Genomic DNA, 22,772 nt, shown 5'->3' with positions numbered 1-22,772 from the left:
TAGTCAATCAGAATACACCAGACCAACTGAGCTGAAAGGGATTAGGGATCTTTGTCAGGGGAACAAACGCGCTGTACTGTAGTGACATTTGTTTCTAAGCCCGTTCCCTACCTAGCGTCTCTTCTCAGCTGAATAAAATCGTCTGGTGGTGGTACGAGCATGATACAAGACGCTATCGTATTGAAGGGGTTAAGTACGGTGATTAAAAAAAAATACTTAGATAGAAGGATAGGTACTGGATTGATTGATTTCCTTACCTATTCATTTATTTACTTCAGTACGTCCGACTCTGGGCACCGAGTTGCAAGGAGAGACAAGAGATGAAAATATTTGGACGACAGAATGCAGAAGACAGAAGAGGGATGGGAAAACTGGGAGACAGAATGAAGAAAACAGTAGCACGGCAATGGTAGAGTTGGGAATTCTGAACGAACTGACATATAATAAGGCACTAACTTGGTCCTGATTTTTGTCCTTTTGCAGCTTATTTCCTGCATCTGAATGGCAGTAAACACACTATTTTATCTCTGCATCCTTTCCTCCAACCCTCTTCCTGACTAGCATCATATTCTACTGCTAATCTTTTTCAAGAGCTAAGCGCTGAGGGTTAAGAGATGACAATTTTAAGCCAAGTTAGTGTAAAAGGAATATTGACAGATGCGGAAACTTCGGGGCGTTGCTATAGTGAAGCAACCTAAGCCAAAATTGTAGCATCTTGCATGTGAAAATCCTTAGTTACGGTAAAGAAAGACTTGGCTTCGCGAGTGATGTACCTTGCTTGTGGAAATCATTAGGTAGTGACTGACTGACCAGGCCGCTCTAAAACACACACACACACACACACACACACACACACACACACACACACACACACATACACACACGCATTACAAAAAATATGACGTGAGAGAAACTGAAGACACACTGGTGGAGATAGGAAAAAGTAGAAGGTGGGAAATTTGCGAGAGAGAATGAGGGAGGTAAAAGAGACACAAAGAGAGAGAGACAAAGGACGAGTTGGGAGAATGCAGAGACGGGATGTGATTGGAAGAGTGACTACGAAAGAAGAGAAAGGAGATAACGAGAGCTAAAATGAGGAGTAAAAATGAGAACCCTAAATCAGCAGAGTTTCTACTAAATTGTAAAATAGGAGAGTGAAGAAAAATGGAAGACAGAGCGAGAGAAAAAGAAGAGATTAAGAAAATAGATACAGAATGAGATAAAGAGGCGAGGCAAAGATAAGGAAGAGTTATAAAAATAGAATAAATGACAAGATACGGGAGCTGCTGAAGGTTTGGGAAAATTGGGAGGCCATTTTATCCTCTCACCTGATTAAGAGTTTTCCTTTGCTAAAAAAAAATTGGTGGGCGATGGTCAGATGAAATGCTAAGTACGTGTATTTTCTGAGAGAGAGAGAGAGAGAGAGAGAGAGAGAGAGAGAGAGAGAGAGAGAGAGAGAGAGAAATGGCACAGATGAGGAAATTAAGGGCTAAGCTTCAGGAAGGGAGGATGTCTTCGAGAGGGGATGAGAGGCAGAGACGAGGACATAGTGAAAGGAGGAAATGGGAGGAAGCGACAAGGAAATGGGAGGGACAGACAAGGAAATGGGAGGGAGAGGTGAGGTAATGGGTGGGAGAGATGAGGAAATGGGAGGGAGAGACGAGGAGTGGCAGGGAGAGACAAGGAAATGGGAGAGAAAGACGAAGAAACGGGAGGGAGAGAAGTGTAAATGGCAGGAAGAGACGAGGAAATGGGAGGGAGAGACGAGGAAATGGAAGGGAGAGACGAGGAAATGGGAGGCGGAGACAAGGAAACGGGAGGAGGAGACGAGGAAATGGGAGGAAGAGACGAGGAGATGGTGGAAGAGACGAGGAAATGGTGAGTGGATGAGACGAAGAAATGGGAGGGAGAGACGAGGAAATGGCAGGAAGAGACAAGGAAATGGTGAGAAGCAGAGACGAAGAAATGGCGAAAGGCAGAAACGAGGAAATGGTGAGAGATAGCGACGAAGAAACGGCGAGAGGCTGGGACGAGGAAATTATGAGAGATTTTCCATACTAACCACTTCAGCACTGACGTTAAATTATCCCTCTGCCTTATGATAAAGCTTACCTCATCCTATCAGAGCCTAATTACATCTTACCTAAATTTACTTTAACCCTACCATCATAACCTCACCTGCCTTACCTGACCCCAGGCTAAGGTAATGATGCAATCTTAACCAAGCGTCGCAGCCTATCCCAAAGTAACTTAATCACGCCTAACTACACCCTATTAGCCAAACTTAATTAAATTACACATAACCCCAATATGGTAACCTTATCTATAACACTTACACCTCTGACTTAACCAATCTTACAACACTTGCAGTATAACTTAACCTAACCAAACTCTCGCAACTTAATCTTACTCACACAAACCCTATCAGTAATGCCTAAATTAACGACCAACACACAGCGTAGCCACACCAAACAATCCCAAACTAGACCATACTTAACCTAACTTAACCTAACCTAACCTTTGCAACGGACTGACAGATGAAAGGCAAAAGGGTGCAAGACGCGGAGTAAAGAGCTTAGTAGAACCAGCGTTGGCGGAGGAGGAGGAGGAGAAGGAGGAGGACAGATCATTGACGAGATGAAGGAGGTGGAAGGTCAAGGAGGAGGAAGGGTAATGGAGGAGGATGGGTGATGCAGTAGGAGGAGAAGGAAGGGTCATGAATCCTGCATTAGGGTGGAGAGTCGCTCTTGTAAGGGGTCGTTCAAATAAGAGGAATCGACCCCTCTGTTAAGTCCACTAGAGGGGCCAGCTAAAGCAGGCATTTGGCCCTGCAATCTCAGAACCAATTTATTTTAGCCTGCTCTTACTATCCCCAGACCAGCTGATTCAGTCCATCAGGAGCAGTTAAAAGAGGGTATGAAGCTTTCCAATCAGACGTTTTTATTCCAGTTTGTGCTTGCTACCTCCTGAAAATATTTCTTTGTTTGTGAAAGATTCTGACTGGATATTTTCGATGTACAGCCTGCACGACATATTTCATGAATAAATATGTAAAATTAAGTCTAATAAAACTGTTTGAAGGTAACAAGAATAAAGTCTGAAAGGACGTCATCGCAGAAAAACATAAAACAACGCAGGGTCTCTTAAGTTTACCAGTAAATTATTACTTGGTAAGTAAATCACAAACATCCTCAGGACAGAAGACAAATGAGTAGTTTCGGGAGCCTTGCGGTGCCAATGTGAATATGATGGGAAGTGTTATAAGCACCCTGAGATGGTATGGACATGTAGAAAGGGGTGTATGATAGACTTACAATGAGGGTGTGTGTGCGGTGGATAGGGAGAAGTGGACTGAAAGTGAGGTGGTGGTTGTTAGTAAACCCGCGTTCATCTGAATCAGCAGACCCGTCAAGCGCAGGTAAGCAACTGCCCCTGTGTGGCTGTTCCATTGGTTTCGTACACCGTTGATATTGTGTCTGCTCTTTAGTGTGGCATGTGGTGTGCAGTGCTCCATTATGTGTATTATGGCTGTACAGTGCTCCATTATGTGTGTTATGCCTGTACGGTGCTCCATTATGTGTGTTATGTCTGTACGGTGCTCCATTATGTGTGTTATGTCTGTACGGTGCTCTATTATGTGTGTATGTCTGTACGGTGCTCTATTATGTGTGTTATGTCTGTACGGTGCTCCATTATGTGTGTTATGTCTGTACGGTGCTCTATTATGTGTGTTATGTCTGTACGGTGCTCTATTATGTGTGTTATGTCTGTACGGTGCTCTATTATGTGTGTTATGTCTGTACGGTGCTCCATTATGTGTGTTTTGTCTGTGCAGTGCTCCATTTATAAGTGTTATGCTGTGCAAGCCGTGAAGTAAGTATGATTGTGTTTATCGAGGCTGAGGTGGAGGGGCAGATGTATACCAATAAGGGTGGCTTGATCAAGGAGGAGGGAGGACAGCGTGAAGGCTCAGTGCAGGGCTTGTTGGGGCGACATGATCGTGGCCACCATCGCGGGAGTCAGGCGATCAAGAGGAAGAAAGTACTTATCTTCTCGACTAGATGTTTTTCGATATGTCTGTAATAAATTAATTGTCATCATAGTGAAAGGGAAAAAAATGATTGTAACTCATAGCTTCAGAATCAGAGCTGAATAAAATCGCCAGGAGGCATCATGACATAAGGTACAACGAAGCAGACAAATAACAGATGAATATTTTTTTTTTCTGACTACCATGATATGAGAATTTCTAAAAAGATGGGTACCTCCGTCAAAAAAAAAAAAAAAAAAAAAAAAAAAAAAAAAGCTTCAGGACCACGGTGGAGGAAGAGTTCTGTGTAGGTGAGGAGGATCAAAGTGAAAACATGGAGAGGAGGGAGAGGAACTGGAAGACGGGAGAGAAAAAAAATGGGAGGAGGAGGAGGAGGAGGAGGAGGAGGAGGAGGAGGAGGAGGAGAGAGAGAGAGAGAGAGAGAGAGAGAGAGAGAGAGAGAGAGAGAGAGGGGTTAATCTTGGGGATACAAAGGGACAGGGAAAAAAATAAAAGGAGAGAGTAAGAATCCCAGTAACGTGAAGAAGAAGGAAACAGGACGAGAAAAACGAAATGGAAAGAGAGAAGGAAAGCTAAAGGAGAGAGGAGAGAAAGAAGACGAGACAGAGAAGAAAATAAGAGAGGAAACCACTTGGAGGAAATTAAATGGAGAGAGAGAAAGAGAGAGAGAGAGAGAGATGCAGGGAGGAGAAAAAACAATAGGGTGGATTCTGTGAGAGCGAGTGCAAATCAGTGTGGCTGTTAGAGAGAGAGAGAGAGAGAGAGAGAGGGGGGGGCGGGGAAAATGCAGAGAGGAGAAGAAAAACAATAGTGTGGATTCTGTGAGATCGAGTGTATATCAGTGTGGCAGTTTTTGTGGCATGGAAGTCTTAGGGGTCAAGGGACTGAAGGAGATTTGGAAGGGGACAAGGGAGCCAGCTGGGTAATTACTGTCCGAGGAGGTTGGGGGAAGGGTAAGGGGGGCAGGGAAGGAAGGAGGAAGGTAGGGGTTGGCATGGAGGGAAAGGGAAGGGTAGAGGATGGCAGGGAGGGAAGTGGCAGGGACGAAAGGTGGATGGGGAATGCAGAGACGGAAGAAGAGGTGAGACAGGGAGCAAAAGGTGGACAAGGAAGGACAGGGTGAAAGGAGGAGTAGGCTTGAAGAGATGAGGCAAAGATGAAAGTGGAATGGTGGGATCTAGGGATGAGAGAGAGGGCTGAACTGAAGGAGAGGAGAGGGCTGAATGGAAGGAGAGGAGGGGGCTGAATGGAAGGAGAGGAGGGGGCTGAATGGAAGGAGAGGAGGGGGCTGAATGGAAGGAGAGGAGGGGGATGAATGGAAGGAGAGGAGGGGTCAGGAATGGAAGGGAAGACGGGGTGGGAGTAAAGTGTGAAGGAGGGGTGAGGGCAAGGAGGGAAGGAGAAGAGAAGGCAGGGACAGAAGGAGTGGAGGTAGCGAGGACAGGAGGGGGTGACAAGCAGGAAAGGAAGGGAGGGGGAAAAAGGGAAGGGAGGAGTGGAAATGAGGAGGGAAAGAGAGAAGGGAGGAGTGGAAATGGGGAGGGAAGGAGGGATGAGGGGAGGAGTGCTGGATACGAAGGACCGGGAAGGGGACAAGGTGGTGGCGAAGATGTTTGGGGTGAGAAAGCCTGTGTGAGGGGGCCAAAGGTGGATGGATCATGAGGGCTGCTGTTGAAGACCACGTAATGTCATATGTCTGTTCCCTCTTATAACTTTATCTCTAGTTATTAAGCACGATTTCATTTTAGTGATTATCTTACACTATTCTCTCTAATTTTGCCTCCGCCAAGCTATGGTGGAGGAGACACTAAGTGATTGGTCTGTCCGTGCGTGGGTGGGTGCGCGATATCTTCTGAATCCATTTGCGGATTTCCATCAAACTTTTGTCGGTGATGTAGTATGAGATGATGAACTGATTTGGTAAGCTAGGTCAACGGGTCAAAGGTCAAGGTCATATGTGGTAGACTTAGTTTATCCATGTGGGCTCGATATCTCCTTTATTCCTCGACGGAGTTCGACCAAACTTTTGACAGTGATAAAGTATGAGGTCAATGAACTGATTAGGTTAGCAATATCAAGGGGTCAAAGGTTAAGGTCGTATGGGTGTGGTCGCGATATCTCTTGAACTCCTCTACGGATTTCAATCAAATTTATGTCAGTGATACAGTACGAAGGGACGATGAACTGATTAGATCTGCAAGGTCAAGGTCATATGGGATCTTCATAGTTTATCTTTAGTTTCACTTCAACCCACAACAAACCCTGTCATGGAGGCTGTATGGTGAGTCTGTGCGCAGGACTTGGTGGAGGCATATTGAGTGAAGCTTTGCGTCGACATTTCGGGGCCCGAGTTCTCAGCGTTTCATTTTCATTACATAATCTGCGTATATGTTGTCATTTTTTCCTCATTAAATTATGATGATGGATGACGTGTTCCCTCTTAGGACTGTACCTACTTTCATTAAGAACTATTTCATTTTACGAACTGCCTTACACTCCCTTATTTTCATCACAGAGGGTATCTGTAAAGTATTTTACAAATACGTTTGCGTTGTGTCGCGTATTAAAGTATATTCTAGTTTATGTCGAGCAATTTTACTTAGCCCACAGTGCGTCACAAGAGCCAACACGTACTGACACTGTTATCATTAACACTTTTGTGACTGAAACATCTCTAGTACTCTATTCCAATTAACATCCACCTAGTAATCAGTCTCTTCCCAACTGCTTTGAATGAAAGCAGTATTAAATTCCTTACGAACCTTTGGATATTATTGGTTTTGACGGTTATAATTCCCACACCTCAAAGGCAAGTAGGTGTTGTCCTGACTGTAGGTTAGTGTCTCAGATCCTTTACGTTCCAGGAAAGTGACTGAAGAAGTAAATTTTCCTGAAACGGCTTCCGCAGATTATCACTCACATGACCTACAACGCACCTGCTATTAATAATTCTCTATCCCGGAAAAACACGTCTCCATCAGTCTATCTGTTGGCGTGTGGTTAGGTCTCAGAGCTTAATAGGAATCCTAGCCGTTCTTAACCACCGGACTCTGGATATAGGGTAGAAAGCTGTCCATGAAGTTCAGTATTTCACCCACCACACACAAACAGAGAGATGTCTATCTGTTGGCGTGTGGTTAGGTTACGGAGCTTAATGAACAAGAATCCTAGCTGTTCTCAACCACTCGACTCTGGATATAGATTAGAAAGCTCTCCATGAAGTTCAGAATTTCATCTACCACACACAAACAGAGAGGTGATCCCCAGCAGACATCAGACGTCACCACTACGACACTGATGGTGGATATTCCCTAAAATCTTTCTTTTTCTTTTTTTTTAGCAAGGAAGAAGGAACCAAAGGCCAGCCCGTATATTCTGCACATTATAACTAAGCATTATTTTCTTTCGTCATGATGCATCCTAAAATGATATTCAAATGATATACCACAGAAAAAAATTCCCAAAATCTAATAAGCAAACTAAATCGCTTGGGAAATGATGCAACTAAGACTCCTATGCCCTCGCCTCTTTGACTAACCATCTCTACCATAATACATAAGGGATATCACTAAGATCCTCTGTTATGGTGGTATCACTGGCAATGTTTAAGATCTAGAGTCCGATGAGGAATTTTTCATTTAATTCTAGCAAACTTTAGACGTTTTTAGTTAGGATAAAAAAAAGGGTTACGTACAGCCATCATAAACCCTTCCTCTATGACGGGTTCTACGTTGTCTGGAAGGTTGGTTGATGGCATGAAAAATATAACAAAACAGAGAGGCTTGGGCAAATGGCGTGCTGTCAGGACAATATGGAAGACAAGTGATGGTTGTTCAACGTTAAATTCCTGAAAATGTGCAGTAGTCGGGTTTCCTCCTACGGTTCCATAATCCTCAGTACTTGGCCCTGCACACTTCACTACCATTATCCTCAGCACATGGTTCTACTCACTTCACCACCATTATCCTCAGTACATGGCCCTACTCACTTCACTACCATTATCCTCAGTACTTGGCCCTGCTCACCTCACTACCATTATCCTCAGTACATGGCCCTACTCACTTCACTACCATTATCCTTAGTACAGGATCCTATTCACTTCACTACCATTATCCTTAGTACATGACTCTACTCACTTCACCACCAGTATCCTCAGTGCATGACCCTACTAACTTCACTACCATTATCCTTTGTATATGACCCTACTCACTTCACAACCATTATCCTCAGTACTTGGCCCTACTCACTTCATTACCATTATCCTCAGTACATGACCCTACTCACTTCACTACCATTATCCTCAGTACTTGGCCCTACTCACTTCACTACCATTATCCTCAGTACATGACCCTACTCACTTCACAACCATTATCTTCAGTACTTGGCCCTACTCACTTCACTACCATTATCCTCAGTACATGACCCTACTCACTTCACAACCATTATCCTCAGTACTTGGCCCTACTCATTTCACTACCATTATCCTCAGTACATGGCTCACCTCACTACCATTATCCTCAGTACATGGCTCACCTCACTACCATTATCCTCAGTACATGACTCTACTCACATCACTACCATTATCCTCAGTACATGGCTCACCTCACTACCATTATCCTCAGTACTTGGCCCTACTCACTTCACTACCAATATCGTCAGTACACGACTCTACTCACTTCACTACCATTATCTTCAGTACATGACTCTACTCACTACCATTATCCTCAGTACTTGGCCCTACTCACTTCACTACCAAAACCCTCAGTACACGACTCTACTCACTTCACTACCATCTCCCCAATATATTACCTAAGTACTGGTCCAATACCCGCCAGGCCTGACATATAAACTGAATATATCTTGTTGAACTCTGGGTATTTTGTCTTGAACTTACGTATTTTCGTATTTGTAGTGCACAGAGAAAGATAAAAGAACCTTCACCCTAATGTACAGTCGCGGTCAGGATTATCGCTTCACTTAAGACGAACGAATATGAAACTTACACATTAGCCTAAAAAAATAATCTGGGTTCGGAAGGGAGCTGCACTAGGTTCCAGAAGTTACTGTTCACTCTCCCATTTTTTATCGTAAAGAAGTGGATCAAAATTAATGTCCGCGACCGTACATTCCTATCTGTCTCACAAGTTGATATCTGACTACTTCATTCCAGTAAAGAATTCTGTTTATTCATTACTTTGGATGATACTTATGTAGTGATTATGTACTTTTGGATTATACTTATGTAGAAACTTTAGTGACGGGGTTGGAAATAGTCTCCGTTAAATCTTTCCCACCCCGGTTTATCTTTTTTGGCTCAATAAAATCATTTAAAGGTGGCAAGAATATAATTGAAACTGATTCATTGGATTGAAGGTGATAAAACTGAACCTCCTAAAATCTCTCTCTCTCTCTCTCTCTCTCTCTCTCTCTCTCTCTCTCTCTCTCTCTCTCATTTCCTCCTAAATGCACATACAGTGTGTGTAAGTACAAAATTATCCCCTTCCTTACTCAGGCGACTGCAGCAAGGTTGTCACACTGACCATGTTGTATAAAAATTAAAGTCTTCTGTGTTGTTTGCCAGGCAGCTCCGGGCGTATCCATTAATGCACCAATAAATCCATTAGCAGAAGCACTGGATATGTAAAAAAAGATATTAGAAAAATCCAGCGTATTTGATGCCCAAACTTTCTTCTCTCGGATATCAGTAAATATTAACTCTTTCTCCTCGTGTTTGCCGGGGTGTGCGGTGGCCAGAAACCCGAGGGTCTTATGTCTTCCCTCTATCTGACTCCCCAGAGCAAACCCAACGCACCCCAAACCCAAACCCAACGCACCCCATTCCCAAACACAACGCACCCTCAGCCACAAACACGCCTACAGCATTAACACACCCTCAACCTCAGTTCATCAAAACTCCAACACACTCCCAACTCTAACACACCCTTACACAAAACTACCCCAACGCACCATTATCCCCATCACAAAGTTAAATCTCAGCACATTCTAGCACACTCCAATCACCCACAAATAGCCCACACACACAGGCACTAACCCTAACACAGAACGACCCCAACGCACCCATAAACTAACACACCCCAACCAACAACATAACAACAATTTCAACACATCCCGAACTCCATAAAAAACTTAGCCTTATCATACCTAAACCCCAACACACTCACAAACCCATGATACCGTGAACCCTAACACCCTGTCAACCCCAAACACACCTTAACCCCAACACAGTCCTCAAAATACACTTAAATCCATCGTACACCAACCCCAACACACCCAACCCCAAACATCCTCCCCAACCCCGACATACCCGTCTCACACTCACGGATCCAAACTTTTCTTCCATCCTCACCAAATCCTCCTCCCACCCAGGCTCCTCCTCCCTGCTCTCCTCCATTCTCCTCTCTTTTTTTCCCCTCCCTTTTTCTCTATATCCTTAAGCCCCCAAATAGCTCCTTTCACTCACCCTCTCACCACCTCCATCTCTGGGCCGCCTTGATTCCCTCCTCCTCTTCTCTTTCATCACTCATTGTGCTGCATTTTTCTCCCCTCACAATCCTGGCCTGCCTCCTCGTCTTTCCTTAGCTCCTCTTTCTTTCAGCCCACCAACTTTCCTGGCTTTATCTTGCCTTAACTCTCCTGACACCCTCCTCATCTGATGCCCACCTTTCCTCTCCCTCTGCCACTTTTAGCCTTTTTCTTTCTTCAGTTCTCCTTTCTAGTCTTTCAGCTCCTGATTCTCACCTTTTTCTGTTTTCTAACCCTCTTGATCTTTCTTTACACTTCTTAACTACCTCCTCCCGCATTAATAAAAAAAAATACATAGGCAACGCTACGCTGTTGCAACTCTCCACATGACCAAGCACATACCACCCACCCCCCAGCACATCTGACCATGCGCATACCGGCCCTTCCCCTCCCTCCCAATCTTTTCTTCTACAGGTGGGCGTAAGGAGAACCCCTTAAGGACACATAACGTGGGCCCTTCAGATTCCCTGCACCGGTCGCACTGAAATCTCTGGGATTTTTTTTTTTTTTTAAACTTCTTTCAATATTAAAGAAAACAAAATGCTTAAGACACAGCGTTGTACCTATCAAAGGGCACCAGTTCCCTATAAGACATATAACTATTTAAAATTTCATGACTCTATAGTGCATACTTTCTGAGTTCTGGCCTGGAAACGAAATCTCGACGCCGGGTCAGCTGCCCTGCCGCCCAGCTTGACGGGCGGACACCTACTGATCCCAGTGATAACAACACCCTCCTCTGACTTTGTCAAGTGGAGGGTTAAATTAAAACTTTCTATGTTTACATTTATGATGATTCTTAAAGCTCTGCGTAAAAGAACCAGCGTAAATTGGATGAGCATGAAGAACAAACATCATATGCAACGAGGCACAAAAAGCCAGTAGAAATGAAACGTTGAATAAATTTGGGTCTTTTCTCTTTTTAGGGTATTAGTTCTCTCCCTCCCTTTCCTTGGGGGAAGCAGCCTAGGTATATAGATAGATAGAGTTCTCTCTAGAATCTGACCACTTCAACCGTGACTTCAAATCTCCTAATCTCTCCACCTTTCAGTAACAAGACTCCCTTCCTTTTCCTAGTTTTCCAGCCTTTATATGTTTGCATTCCCCCTACTCTCACCCCTCTACACTTTAATTCTCCTGATCTCTCTAACTCTCCCTCCCTCGTTCTCATTTTGTACCTTTCCCATTATCCTGCCAATCCCACCCACACCTCTCTGAAGAATCCTACTGCCTTAACCTCTCTAGATTTTCCTACCAAAGCCTCTTCCCTATTTGTCGTTCTCTTTGCCTCTTTTCTATTGTCCCTCCCTTCCTCATCTCTTTCTATATGCTTCCGAAGTCCTAACCTCTCAACCTTTCCACATCACTGCTTCCTCCCGGCTCAGCACTTCCTACCATCCCCAAAACCTATCCTCTCTCCCCCTCCCCACCTCCAACATCCAGCCGCCTAATCCTTCCGTGGTAATCTTCCATATTAAGACCCCTTCTCACTACATCATTTTCTGCTCTCCCTGCATTGTAGCTTCCTTCCAACCCACACCACTTTGTCTAAGCCTCTCATCCACTAACCCTTTACTTTCACGTGATGCTTCCTACTCTCCTAATTACTTCCATACATCTCGTTTTGCCGTGCTTCCTACTCCATTTAACTACAGACCTTCTATCCCCTTTAACTTTCCTGATCATTACCACCTCTCTCTTCCACATTCCCTACCTTCTACATTTCTCAGTCCCTTCCTTCTTTGCTCCTTAAGGAATCTAACCAAATCTCAATAGCCTTCGGTGTCAGAACGCCTTCCTTCACTTACTACTCTCTCCGTGCACTCTCCTGTCCCTTTCACTCACTCCTAGCTATAGAATTCTTGATCCAAATTCCTTATGATTTTTTTTTACGAAACCCTTCCCTTTTCCACATTTCCTACCTTCCCGATCCCCCTCTCCATTCCTCCCTCGCTCCTCCAAACCTCAAACCCTTCGTGACCCCTGACCTCTAATCCCTGACCCCTCCAAGCAGTGGGGAGGGGGAGGGGTCAGCACAGTCGGCCAGTACACACACACACATACACGCTAGGCCAGAGTTACTGTTATTGAGCCCCACACGGCATTACGCTGAATATTTCCGTCCCTCGTATTGCAAGCGGTGGACAGCCTGACGACACACTAATTTGCATATAAGATTGTGCCGCTACTGCATAAAAGAGGAGACTTATGTATGGCCAGTAGTTACGGTGGGATCTTTTTACGGTAACTGCGCGTTTAGGTGAAGGGTGTGCGCGCGCCTGTTTGTGAGGATGCCCCGTTTGCGCTTTCAGGTATGTTTGAGGAGAGAGCTTTATGTCTGGCTGTATGGCTCTCTCTCTCTCTCTCTCTGTGTGTGTGTGTGTGTGTGTGTGTGTGTGTGTGTGTGTGTGTGTGTGTGTGTGTGTGTGTGTGTGTGTGTGTGTGTGTGTGTGTGTGTGTGTGTGTGTGCGTGCGTGCGTGCGTGCGTGCGTGCGTGCGTGCGTGCGTGCGTGAGTGCGTGCGTGCGTGCGTGTACGTGTATGTGCGTGCATCAGGTGCGCTCACTAGGCGGTTCCAGATCCAGAAATGGGTCTCCAGAGGCCATTATGCGGCTCTCTGAATCGACGGAAAATACACACACTTACCGAGACTGCTTTCAAGTGTGTATACAAAAACACCCAAGATAAGGCGTAAGAATATTGGGTCGTTTTCGTACCTATGACAAAATATATTAAAACCTGTTGCTTTGTTGCCATGTCAGGATCCCGATGACAAAAGCCAGCATTCTCATCTGTTAAGGAAGCTCCCTAACACCTATTCCTAAGCGATTTACTTTGCTTTTTATAAGTTACTACCGTCTCATGCGCTGCTTAAATCATAATATTGCCATACTTTGCATAGGTGAGGTAAAAAATTTTATTAACCAGCCGGATCCAGAAATAAATCGCTACGGAAAAGGTTCTAAAGACTCTCCCTGACCAAGGACAATACGGGCCAGTCTCACATAATCCTTGCCGTGTGCAGTTTTTTTTTTTCTTTCTTCCTTTTTTGCCGATCTCAGGATTTACAACCATTCTGTTACTTATGATCCTAAGAATACCGTGATTTAATCCCACAATCTCGCACTTTATGGGTTTATTTTTCTTACCTTATTCTATGCGGATACTGAGTTCATGGTAAAGAGCTTACGAAAAATAAAAACTTTTCCATAATAATAAAAACAAACGCGATCTGAACCTTAAATTTCTGATTAAGAGTATGCCTTAACCAGACCAACTGTGTATCCAAGTAAATCTGGTGTCTACATGAAACAGCGCTGAGGAAGTTGAAAAAATAATAATGAAAAGAATGGGGAGGATTTGCGTGATTCAAAATGTTTTACTTGGTCCTTTTTTTATGCTTTGAATAAAAATGCTCTCGTTCACGAAGCCTAGGACCCTCGTTCACGAAGCCTAGGACCCTCGTTCACGAAGCCTAGGACCCTCGTTCACGAAGTCTAGGACCCTCGTTCACGAAGCCTAGGACCCTCGTTCACGAAGCCTAGGACCCTCGTTCACGAAGCCTAGGACCCTCGTTCACGAAGCCAAGGACCCAATTTTGCTGATAAATTGGGCTTATATACAAATCAGCTGAAACCGAGCACTGTGCATTTAAAGTACTGCTGAGTTTACAAATGTCACGGTAAACGGAGCCCATAGATCAGCGGCAGAAAGACGTGAAGGCATAAACTGTGCTGAGTAATCCGGAGTGCAAGAAGTGACTAACGTATTAACACAATCGATCGTAAAAAGGTTAATAAAAAGATAAAAAAGTCGATGTTCATTTCCACAACATAATCTACACACATCCTTAACGCTAATCCAGCCTCATCAGGTATAAAGGATATCAAACACTTATGCGCTGATGTCTGTCTTGCAACTGCTATGTTCAACTACCGTCCTTATTGTACAGCAAATCCCGTAGGAGGCTTTGTTGAAAATATCCCTTGGCGATTTTTCTGCATATTACACCTAAACTTCATCTTCTGTGTTATTTATACAGTTACTTATATAGTTATTTATACAGTTTGCATCAATATCATCTATCTATCTATCTACAGCCCCACGCCCTAATCCCGCAAAGGGTGGCAGCAGAAAAACGCCTCCTAGTCGCTCTGTTACCCACCATTTGAATGCTCTCCCCCCAACTTACTCCCCCCTCCCTCATATACCTCTCAACTCCATCCCTCCACCTCATCCTCGGTCTCCCCTTCCCCTCCCTCTTTCCACATCACCTACACACACTCCCTCTTAGTCAGTCTTTCAATATCATACAAGACGATAACGAGATGCAATAGGGAGAATAATTCGCTATGGAAGAGGTGCTGCGAATCTCCGAAGTGACAGGGAATTCAGGTGATCCTTTCCCGTAGATTTGTTAGGATGTTGGTCTGCCGGGAGGTGTTAAGGTGAGAGTTAATCGTTTGGTATATAAAGATTACCTTGCTGTTCTTGTCTCTCCCCAGCATCACCTAATGGAGCTGAAACAGGGAGTACTGATAGTCTACAGTTTGCCAGTTTCCAATGGGTTGCATCAAAATTGAGAGGAAAAAATTACTGCATTCTGAATTCTCTTTCCAATGATACCAATTTTAAGTCTAAATAAAGGAATCTGATGTATGGCCTTGATCTTTTTTTTATCACTGTGACATTTGGGTTGGCCTTTCCATGTTCACCACTAAGGGGGAGGCCACACTTGTTCCAAACATGTGATCGACTAGAGGAAACGAAGATCAGGGGTCCGTCCTACGTTCAGACTGGCATATTGCAGCAGCTCTAACCCGGTGCTTCGTTTCATCTTGCCGATCACAAGTTTGGTGCAAGTGTGCCTCACCCTAAGACGAAGCACATCACCTGTTGAAGATTCATTTGCTCCTGAATCGTCTAAAAGGATCAATAATTGGGGCCATTAGAGTGTGAACGATTGTATGAACCGTGCTGATACCGTGGATAAATTCTATGATAAATTAAGAAGAAATGTACAACAGGAAATAGTACCCGTGACGCAAAAGAAAGAGAGAGAGAGAGAGAGAGAGAGAGAGAGAGAGAGAGAGAGAGAGAGAGAGAGAGAGAGAGAGAGAGAGAAGAAAGGAACACGAAAAAGAAAAATGCTGGTTCAGGATCTGCATATTATAATTGAGCTTTCCTTTAGACTGCACTGTGGGGGCCTTGGACTTGGCCACACAGGCATTTGGATGTAGTCATTGTGTGTCACGATGAAAATAAATATATTGCATTTATGCTGCTTAATCAGGCCTAAATCTGGATTACGTTTATAATTCTTACACAGAGCCCTAACACCTCTTCCATAGCGATTTATTTGGCATTACACCAGTTCCTGTATACTGATTTATTTTTAATACCAACACAGGCTGCTTCAGTAGCATCTATATCTATCTATCTATTGCCAGACGCCTTAATCTCGTAAGGGGTGGCCACAAACAAATTGCCTCCATGTCGCCCTGTCCTCCGCCATTTCACTGCCCTGCTCCCAGCTCACACACCCCCTCTCTCATACACCTCTCCACTTCAACCTTCCATCTCATCCTTGGCCTCCCCCTCCCTTCAATAACATACAATCGGCTATTAAGATGTTTAAGTAAAATAAATAATCGAAGCAGAGTTGCTATAAAACAGAAAAAGCCAACCTGAGCAACACCCTCGACCAAAGAAGCGATAAGAGTATTGTTATGTAAATCAAAGGAAAATTAGGAAAACACAAGGGCTGGTATTCTCGTCGCTCCCTAGCTCCTTTTCCTTAGCGATTTATTTTTGGGTATGTCTGGCAGATATAAATTTGGACGTCATTTATGAACAGTATGGTGATATGAGAATGAATTAAATACACTGAAGAGCAAGGTGCTATGAAGAAAATAAATCGCTTAGGAAAGGGTGATTGGGAGCTTGACAAGAGTACGGACCAAGGTTTATGTCTCAAAAATTGGAATAAAATATGTTAAGTGCCATTTTCTCAGTTCGAAATCTGGAATATATTATGCTCTCATTGTTTACTCAGTCCGAAACATAGAATAAAATACGCTTATGATGCTGACAATCCGAACTTTGCAATACACTAGGTTTTTATTGCAAACAGTCCATTTTTAGACGAATATGTTTGTTTCCTCAGTCCGATATGTAAGGGGACTGTGGACAAATGAGAAACAAAGAAAACTAAGCTTTATAAAGAAATGGATTATTATGCTGCCACCCACCTATGATGGAGGAGGCATTAAGTGACTGGTCTGTCCGTCCGCGTGTGCGTCCGTACCCCTTTTCTGGGCATGACAATTACTGAACCCATCAACGGATTTCCACCAAACTTTTGTCAGTGATGCAGTATGAGATGATGATGATGAATAGATTAGGTCAGCAAGGTCAAGGGGTCAAAAGTTAGGGTTGTTTGGGTATGTGCGCGATATCTCCTGAACCCATCGGTGGATTTCGACCAAACTTTTGTCAGTGATACAGTATGAAGGAACGATGAACTAATTAGGTCAGTTGGGTCAATGGGTCAAAGGTCAAGGTCATATGGGGTCAACTTATTCTATCTTTAGTTTCATTTCAACCCACAATGAACCCTGTCAGTTCGGGGCCCAAGTTCTCGGAATTTCAATATTATTATTATTATTATTGTTATTATTATTATTATTATTATTATTATTATTATTATTATTATTATTATCTGTTTATTTATCTATTTATTTTGCTGAAAGGTTAGCATATTTTCGTGGTTCTCGGGTGAACGGTAAAGGGCACTTTAAAAAAAAAATAATGTGAGGTGTCTGGGGCGAGGCTGGGCAAACAAACACCAGTACAGGAAAGAGCAAAGGAGAGGGCTTGTCCGTATAACTCATTTTTTTTTGTTCTATTGAGGCGAAGATGCACTTGACAGGTTGGTGATGATCTGCTGAATACATGTCCGAATAACATTTTACCAACCCAAATTTCCCCCACAGATATATGTGGTCAATTAATAATGCTGACGAGTAGAGAGATTATGAAGTGACGTTGCATTCAGCCAACCATCACCAACCTGTCAAGTGCATCTTTGCCCCAATAAAAAAAAAAATGAGTATAGTGGTATAACATGACTGATAAACACCCAGCCGCTTCTTAAAGTTCAGGCCCTTTCAAAATGGTATAATAGGTTTTGTAAGACTTATTCCTTAGAGATTATTATTGCTTACCTTAACATTACCTTGAGTGTCATTTATTTTAATATTAACGTGGTATGCACAGGTAACACAAAGAGGACAGGTAGGCGTAATGTCCAGAATAAATCGCTAAAAAAGAGGCGTTAAGAGTTCTCCACAGCCTCTTACAATACGACTCTCTGACCTATTTAGAGCACATGACCTTCGCCTTGCGTGGTGCCTCGACCTACCTCACCAACATACTAGGACAATATCAGGACTAAATTCTCTCTCTCTCTCTCTCTCTCTCTCTCTCTCTCTCTCTCTCTCTCTCTCTCTCTCTCTCTCTCACCACAATACTACGGGAACATTAGGACTAATTTTTGGCTCTGTATCCTTCGCTCTGTCTGTATGCCTCCCCATCCCCCCCCTCTCTCTCTCTCTCTCTCTCTCTCTCTCTCTCTATCTATCTATCTATCTCTATCTATCTATCTATCTATCTGTCTCTCGTATAACCTGTTCACTGTGACGAAATCGGATTAGTCTATTCTTCATACGGCCGAACCATTTCATCAATCTCAAAATAATAATAATAATAATAGCAATAATAATAATAATAATAAAATAAACATGGTATTTAAGTGACTGACGGAAATTCTATAAATGCCCTTCAGAGCGAGAGATCTTACCAAAAATGAAAAAAAAATATGTAGGATATTATAAGGAATAAGTTACATGTTCATAGTATCAAAGGTGTGTGTGTGTGTGTGTGTGTGTGTGTGTGTGTGTGTGTGTGTGTGTGTGTGTGTGTGTGTGTGTGTGTGTGTGTGTGTGTGTGTGTGTGTGTGTAAGTCATATGTGAGAACCAGATTCTCTCTCTCTCTCTCTCTCATAACCCCAATACATAAAGGCAATGGCTAAATATCTAATACTATGGCTATTTTCCGGTGTATGGCCCATTATGCCAAGATATGGATAATTCCCTCTGATGCACCGTGAGAGAGAGAGAGAGAGAGAGAGAGAGAGAGAGAGAGAGAGAGAGAGAGAGAGAGAGAGAGAGAGACTGACTCTTCAATTATATTTTTCTCGAACGAATGTGGTTTTGCGTGAGTGATTCTGTGTGCATATGTCATGTACGTATATGTGTGTATGTATGTCTATGAATGTTTACATGCAATATGTATGCCCATAGGCATAGAATGTGTGTGTGTGTGTGTGTGTGTGTGTGTGTGTGTGTGTGTGTGTGTGTGTGTGTGTGTGTGTGTGTGTGTGTGTGCAATTTGCCTGATGCATTAGCCTGAATAGCTGCTTTGTTCTTGCGCATGTTCATTTGTGCAAGGTGAACGCATTTGGAGAGTGCAGGTAGAAGCACTTGCCCAAATGACATGAGCACACACATTTACCCACTTAGCTTGTGTGTGTGTGTGTGTGTGTGTGTGTGTGTGTGTGTGTGTGTGTGTGTGTGTGTGTGTGTGTGTCTAGGGTCAGCAAGAATGCAAAAGGATGAGAGTCAATGTTGTTGCTGTCCTGTGATTATTTGCAAACCCGTATTCTCCCATACCGTACGTTTTTTGCCTGTCTCTCTCCTATCAGTCACCTTTCACTCAAACAGCCTTAATCAGTCCATTTGCCTCTCTCTCTCTAACCTGATTCAGTCCGAAGTATTAACACCAAAAATGTGATTATATTTATTGTTCAGAAAATAGCGCTTAGGAGGAAGGAACCGCTGACCCTTGCCTTAATTGTCTGATCAGCCTAGCCCCGTATTCTTAAAATTTTAATAAAGAAAAAAAGGGTTGGATTAGACAGACAGACATCCACTTTCACATCACATTCGTGACGAAGCTGTTCATATGCCCATCCCTTCTGCCATTCTTCACTCCTCGACCCTTCTCAGGACACTTGTATCGATAGTTCGCAAATATGACATCAACAAGTACAGTGATGTCCACGGTGCAAGCATGTACAGTCGAGAGCAATATAATTTGTCCAGCATTTAATTCAGTAACTATGAACTACACAGTATTCTGAAATGCCTGTCTGACCCCGAAATTTGTATCACTAGGTTTCAAAAGTCACCGCTCACTGTGTCATTATCTACCTTCACGAATTTAATAGATATTCATGTCCGTTAAGTTTTCGACACCAGTGGAATTAGTATGTTGTCGAAACTCTTGTATTAGGCCGTCTTTACTTCCTGGCTTATATTCCTCTTTCTCTTATTTCAGAACTCCTACTACCTTCCTCGCTTGCCGCGCTCTTTCCTCCAGTTTCTCCAGAATATTAACTTGTTCACAACACTGCATTAGTATTGAACACCTCACTTTTCTTGCTTCTGCATACTGTACTTTAACATCATGCTAGTTCGCCTCCACGGCTTTTCAAATATCATCACTTTGTTTTTGGCTATACTTACTTTCAACTCCAGTCTTCTTCAGGGGTTACTACATTAGACTCTGTAACTTCCCTTCTTCACCTAAGCATCAGCACTCCATTATATATAAGATGAAGCACTGGCCACTCAGCACTAATTACCTCAGCACTCATTATCTCCCTGCCTCTTGGGGGAGTCAGCGGTGCACTGATTAACAGGTCTCGTTCGCAACTGGTAAATCTGAGTTCGGTTCTCGAGCCGGTGAGACTCGAGGACAAAGTCTGTTGCGGTACCTCTTTGTTCCCCTCCATCCAACCGAGGACTGATGTTTGTCGGTTTGGGAAGCTCCGTAAAGCCTCTCACTTAGCGATTTATTTTCGGATATGGTTAATAAGATTTTGTACTTTATTTATGCTGAGTATGGTGATATCTGAATGAATAAATGACAAACAAGAGGAGAGTAATGAGTAATAAGCAAACTATATCGTTTAGGAAAAGGCGTTAGGGAATTTCCTTAACCGACGAGAATGCGGCCTAGGGGAAGAATAGACTAGGCAAAATCTGATTCTCTAAATACCTCGTGCGCTGGGCAGACATAAAGCTAAAACTTCTACCTAAAGCTAAAATTTCTACCTACAGCTAAAATTTCAACTCATAGCCAAAATTTTTCCTAAAGCTAAAATTTCTATCGAGCTAAATTTCCACCTACAGCTAAAATTTCTATTTAAAGCTAAATTTCCACCTACAGCTAAAATTTCTACCTAAAGCTAGTCTACCTAAGGCCAAAATTTCTAACTAAAGCTAAATTTCTACCTAAAGCTAAAATGTCTACGTTAAGCTAAATTTCTATCTAAAACTAAAATTTCTACTTATAGCTAAATTTCTTCCTAAAGCTAAAATTTCTACCTAAAGCTAAATTTCCACCTAAAGCTAATTTTTTCCTAGAACTAAAATTTCCATCTAGAACTAAAATTTATACTTAAACCTAAACTTCTACCTAAAGCTAAAAATTTCTACCTAAAGCTAAAATTTCTACCTATAGTTAAAATTTCTACCTAAAGCTAAAATTTCTACCTAAAGCTAAAATTTCTACCTGCAGTTAGTCTTGCTGTCGCCTCGCCCGGCACTCCACCTTTACACACAACGAACAGGCACGATGACAGAGCACAGCCGTGTTTCAATCCGGAATTCAAGATGACCCTCTCACTCGAACGCAGGATTTATTCTCACAGCTGCCTCCAATATGTCTACTCTGGAAGGCTGTGTGTGCTTTATTTTTCACTCTATATCCCCTTCAGTCCACTATCCTCGTTATGAAGACTCCTCATTAGTACTTCTTCCATGTCAATTAATTTCTGCTTACGTAATATCATGTTCTTGTAAATTCCTTAATCAATGCCATGCTAGGAAAAAAATACGGTATCACATGCTAAATAAATCACCAAGGAAAATACAAAGGCTTTCAAACACAGTAGATTAAATCCCTTAATACTGTATTTTCTGTGATGTCTGCTGATCTACTGAATTATATGCTTTCACCGGGGCCACACAAGATTCAAGCAACTTTGTATTTAATTCCGGTGCAAGATTATATAATGCACCTTTACTATACTGTAATTTTTAGACGAGTATACCTGTACCAAGATTACAGCAATAATTATTATTACCCTCCCCCTTCTTCACAAATGCACCCTGATCATCCAGCTTCGCTACTGCTGACGTGAATATTCTTTTCGCTCTGTAGTCCATTTTACTCCCTCGGTGATGAATTACTAGAAAAAATAATTAGCGTGTATGCTTTGAGGTGCTGTGTCTTTAGCCTTTATGAAAAAAGGATAATATTAAGTCAAAAAAATTAAGCCACACGTGTCTGAAACACAAGCAGGTTACCTCAACGGCAGCAAATCTACAACATAAATGGAAATTATAACTTGCTTCATTCGGTGATCAACACAGATTTCCCCAGCTAAACTGATGATCAGTTTCCGCGGCGCTCATTGCACACTGGCCCAACAGAGGCTAATTTCCGTAATGCATTCGTGTCATGGAAACATAATGAGCACCGCATAATGGTAAGAAATGAGGTACTGAGCCAGAGTTTATGTAGATAATTAGTACAGACGAAAACAACATTCAGTATTCTGCTCATCCCACTCCCTCATCCACACCCCTCTCAGAGCCATGATTTAGTAGTGTCTATTACCTTCCACTGCATCCCGAATGATCTCACTGTTAGGTCAACCTGATTTTCGCCTGCATTTGGTATTTGTACATACACACCAACGTTTCCTACTACAGTAAGTCCTTTTTACGTTTGCATTTTTGTCATTTTTAGATAACTATGTCCACAGAAATGCGCTGAAAAAATTTGTTTACCAGAGATTCACTGCTACATGTAAATCTCGTTTACCAATCTGCCTTCGTGTACAGCAAAAGTTGTATGAAAACAAAGATATATTTTCGAACACATCTCTAATATATAAGGGCTGCCTGTGCCCTTTTTTTTTCACAACCTGAATAACAGACTGAATACGATGAACTGAATTATACATTTTATACTGCTGTAAAAACAATCAGGCAGGACATTTTTCTTATGCATGGAAGAAGGAACCAAAGGCCAGAAGCCTGAAAGA

The sequence above is a fragment of the Coenobita brevimanus genome, chromosome 97 (assembly GCF_032717465.1).
Source record: "Coenobita brevimanus isolate Jiangsu-jjx chromosome 97, ASM3271746v2, whole genome shotgun sequence".
Taxonomy (NCBI): domain Eukaryota; kingdom Metazoa; phylum Arthropoda; class Malacostraca; order Decapoda; family Coenobitidae; genus Coenobita; species Coenobita brevimanus.
The sequence above is the reverse complement of the archived record's forward strand: the minus strand, read 5'-3'. Positions refer to the sequence as shown.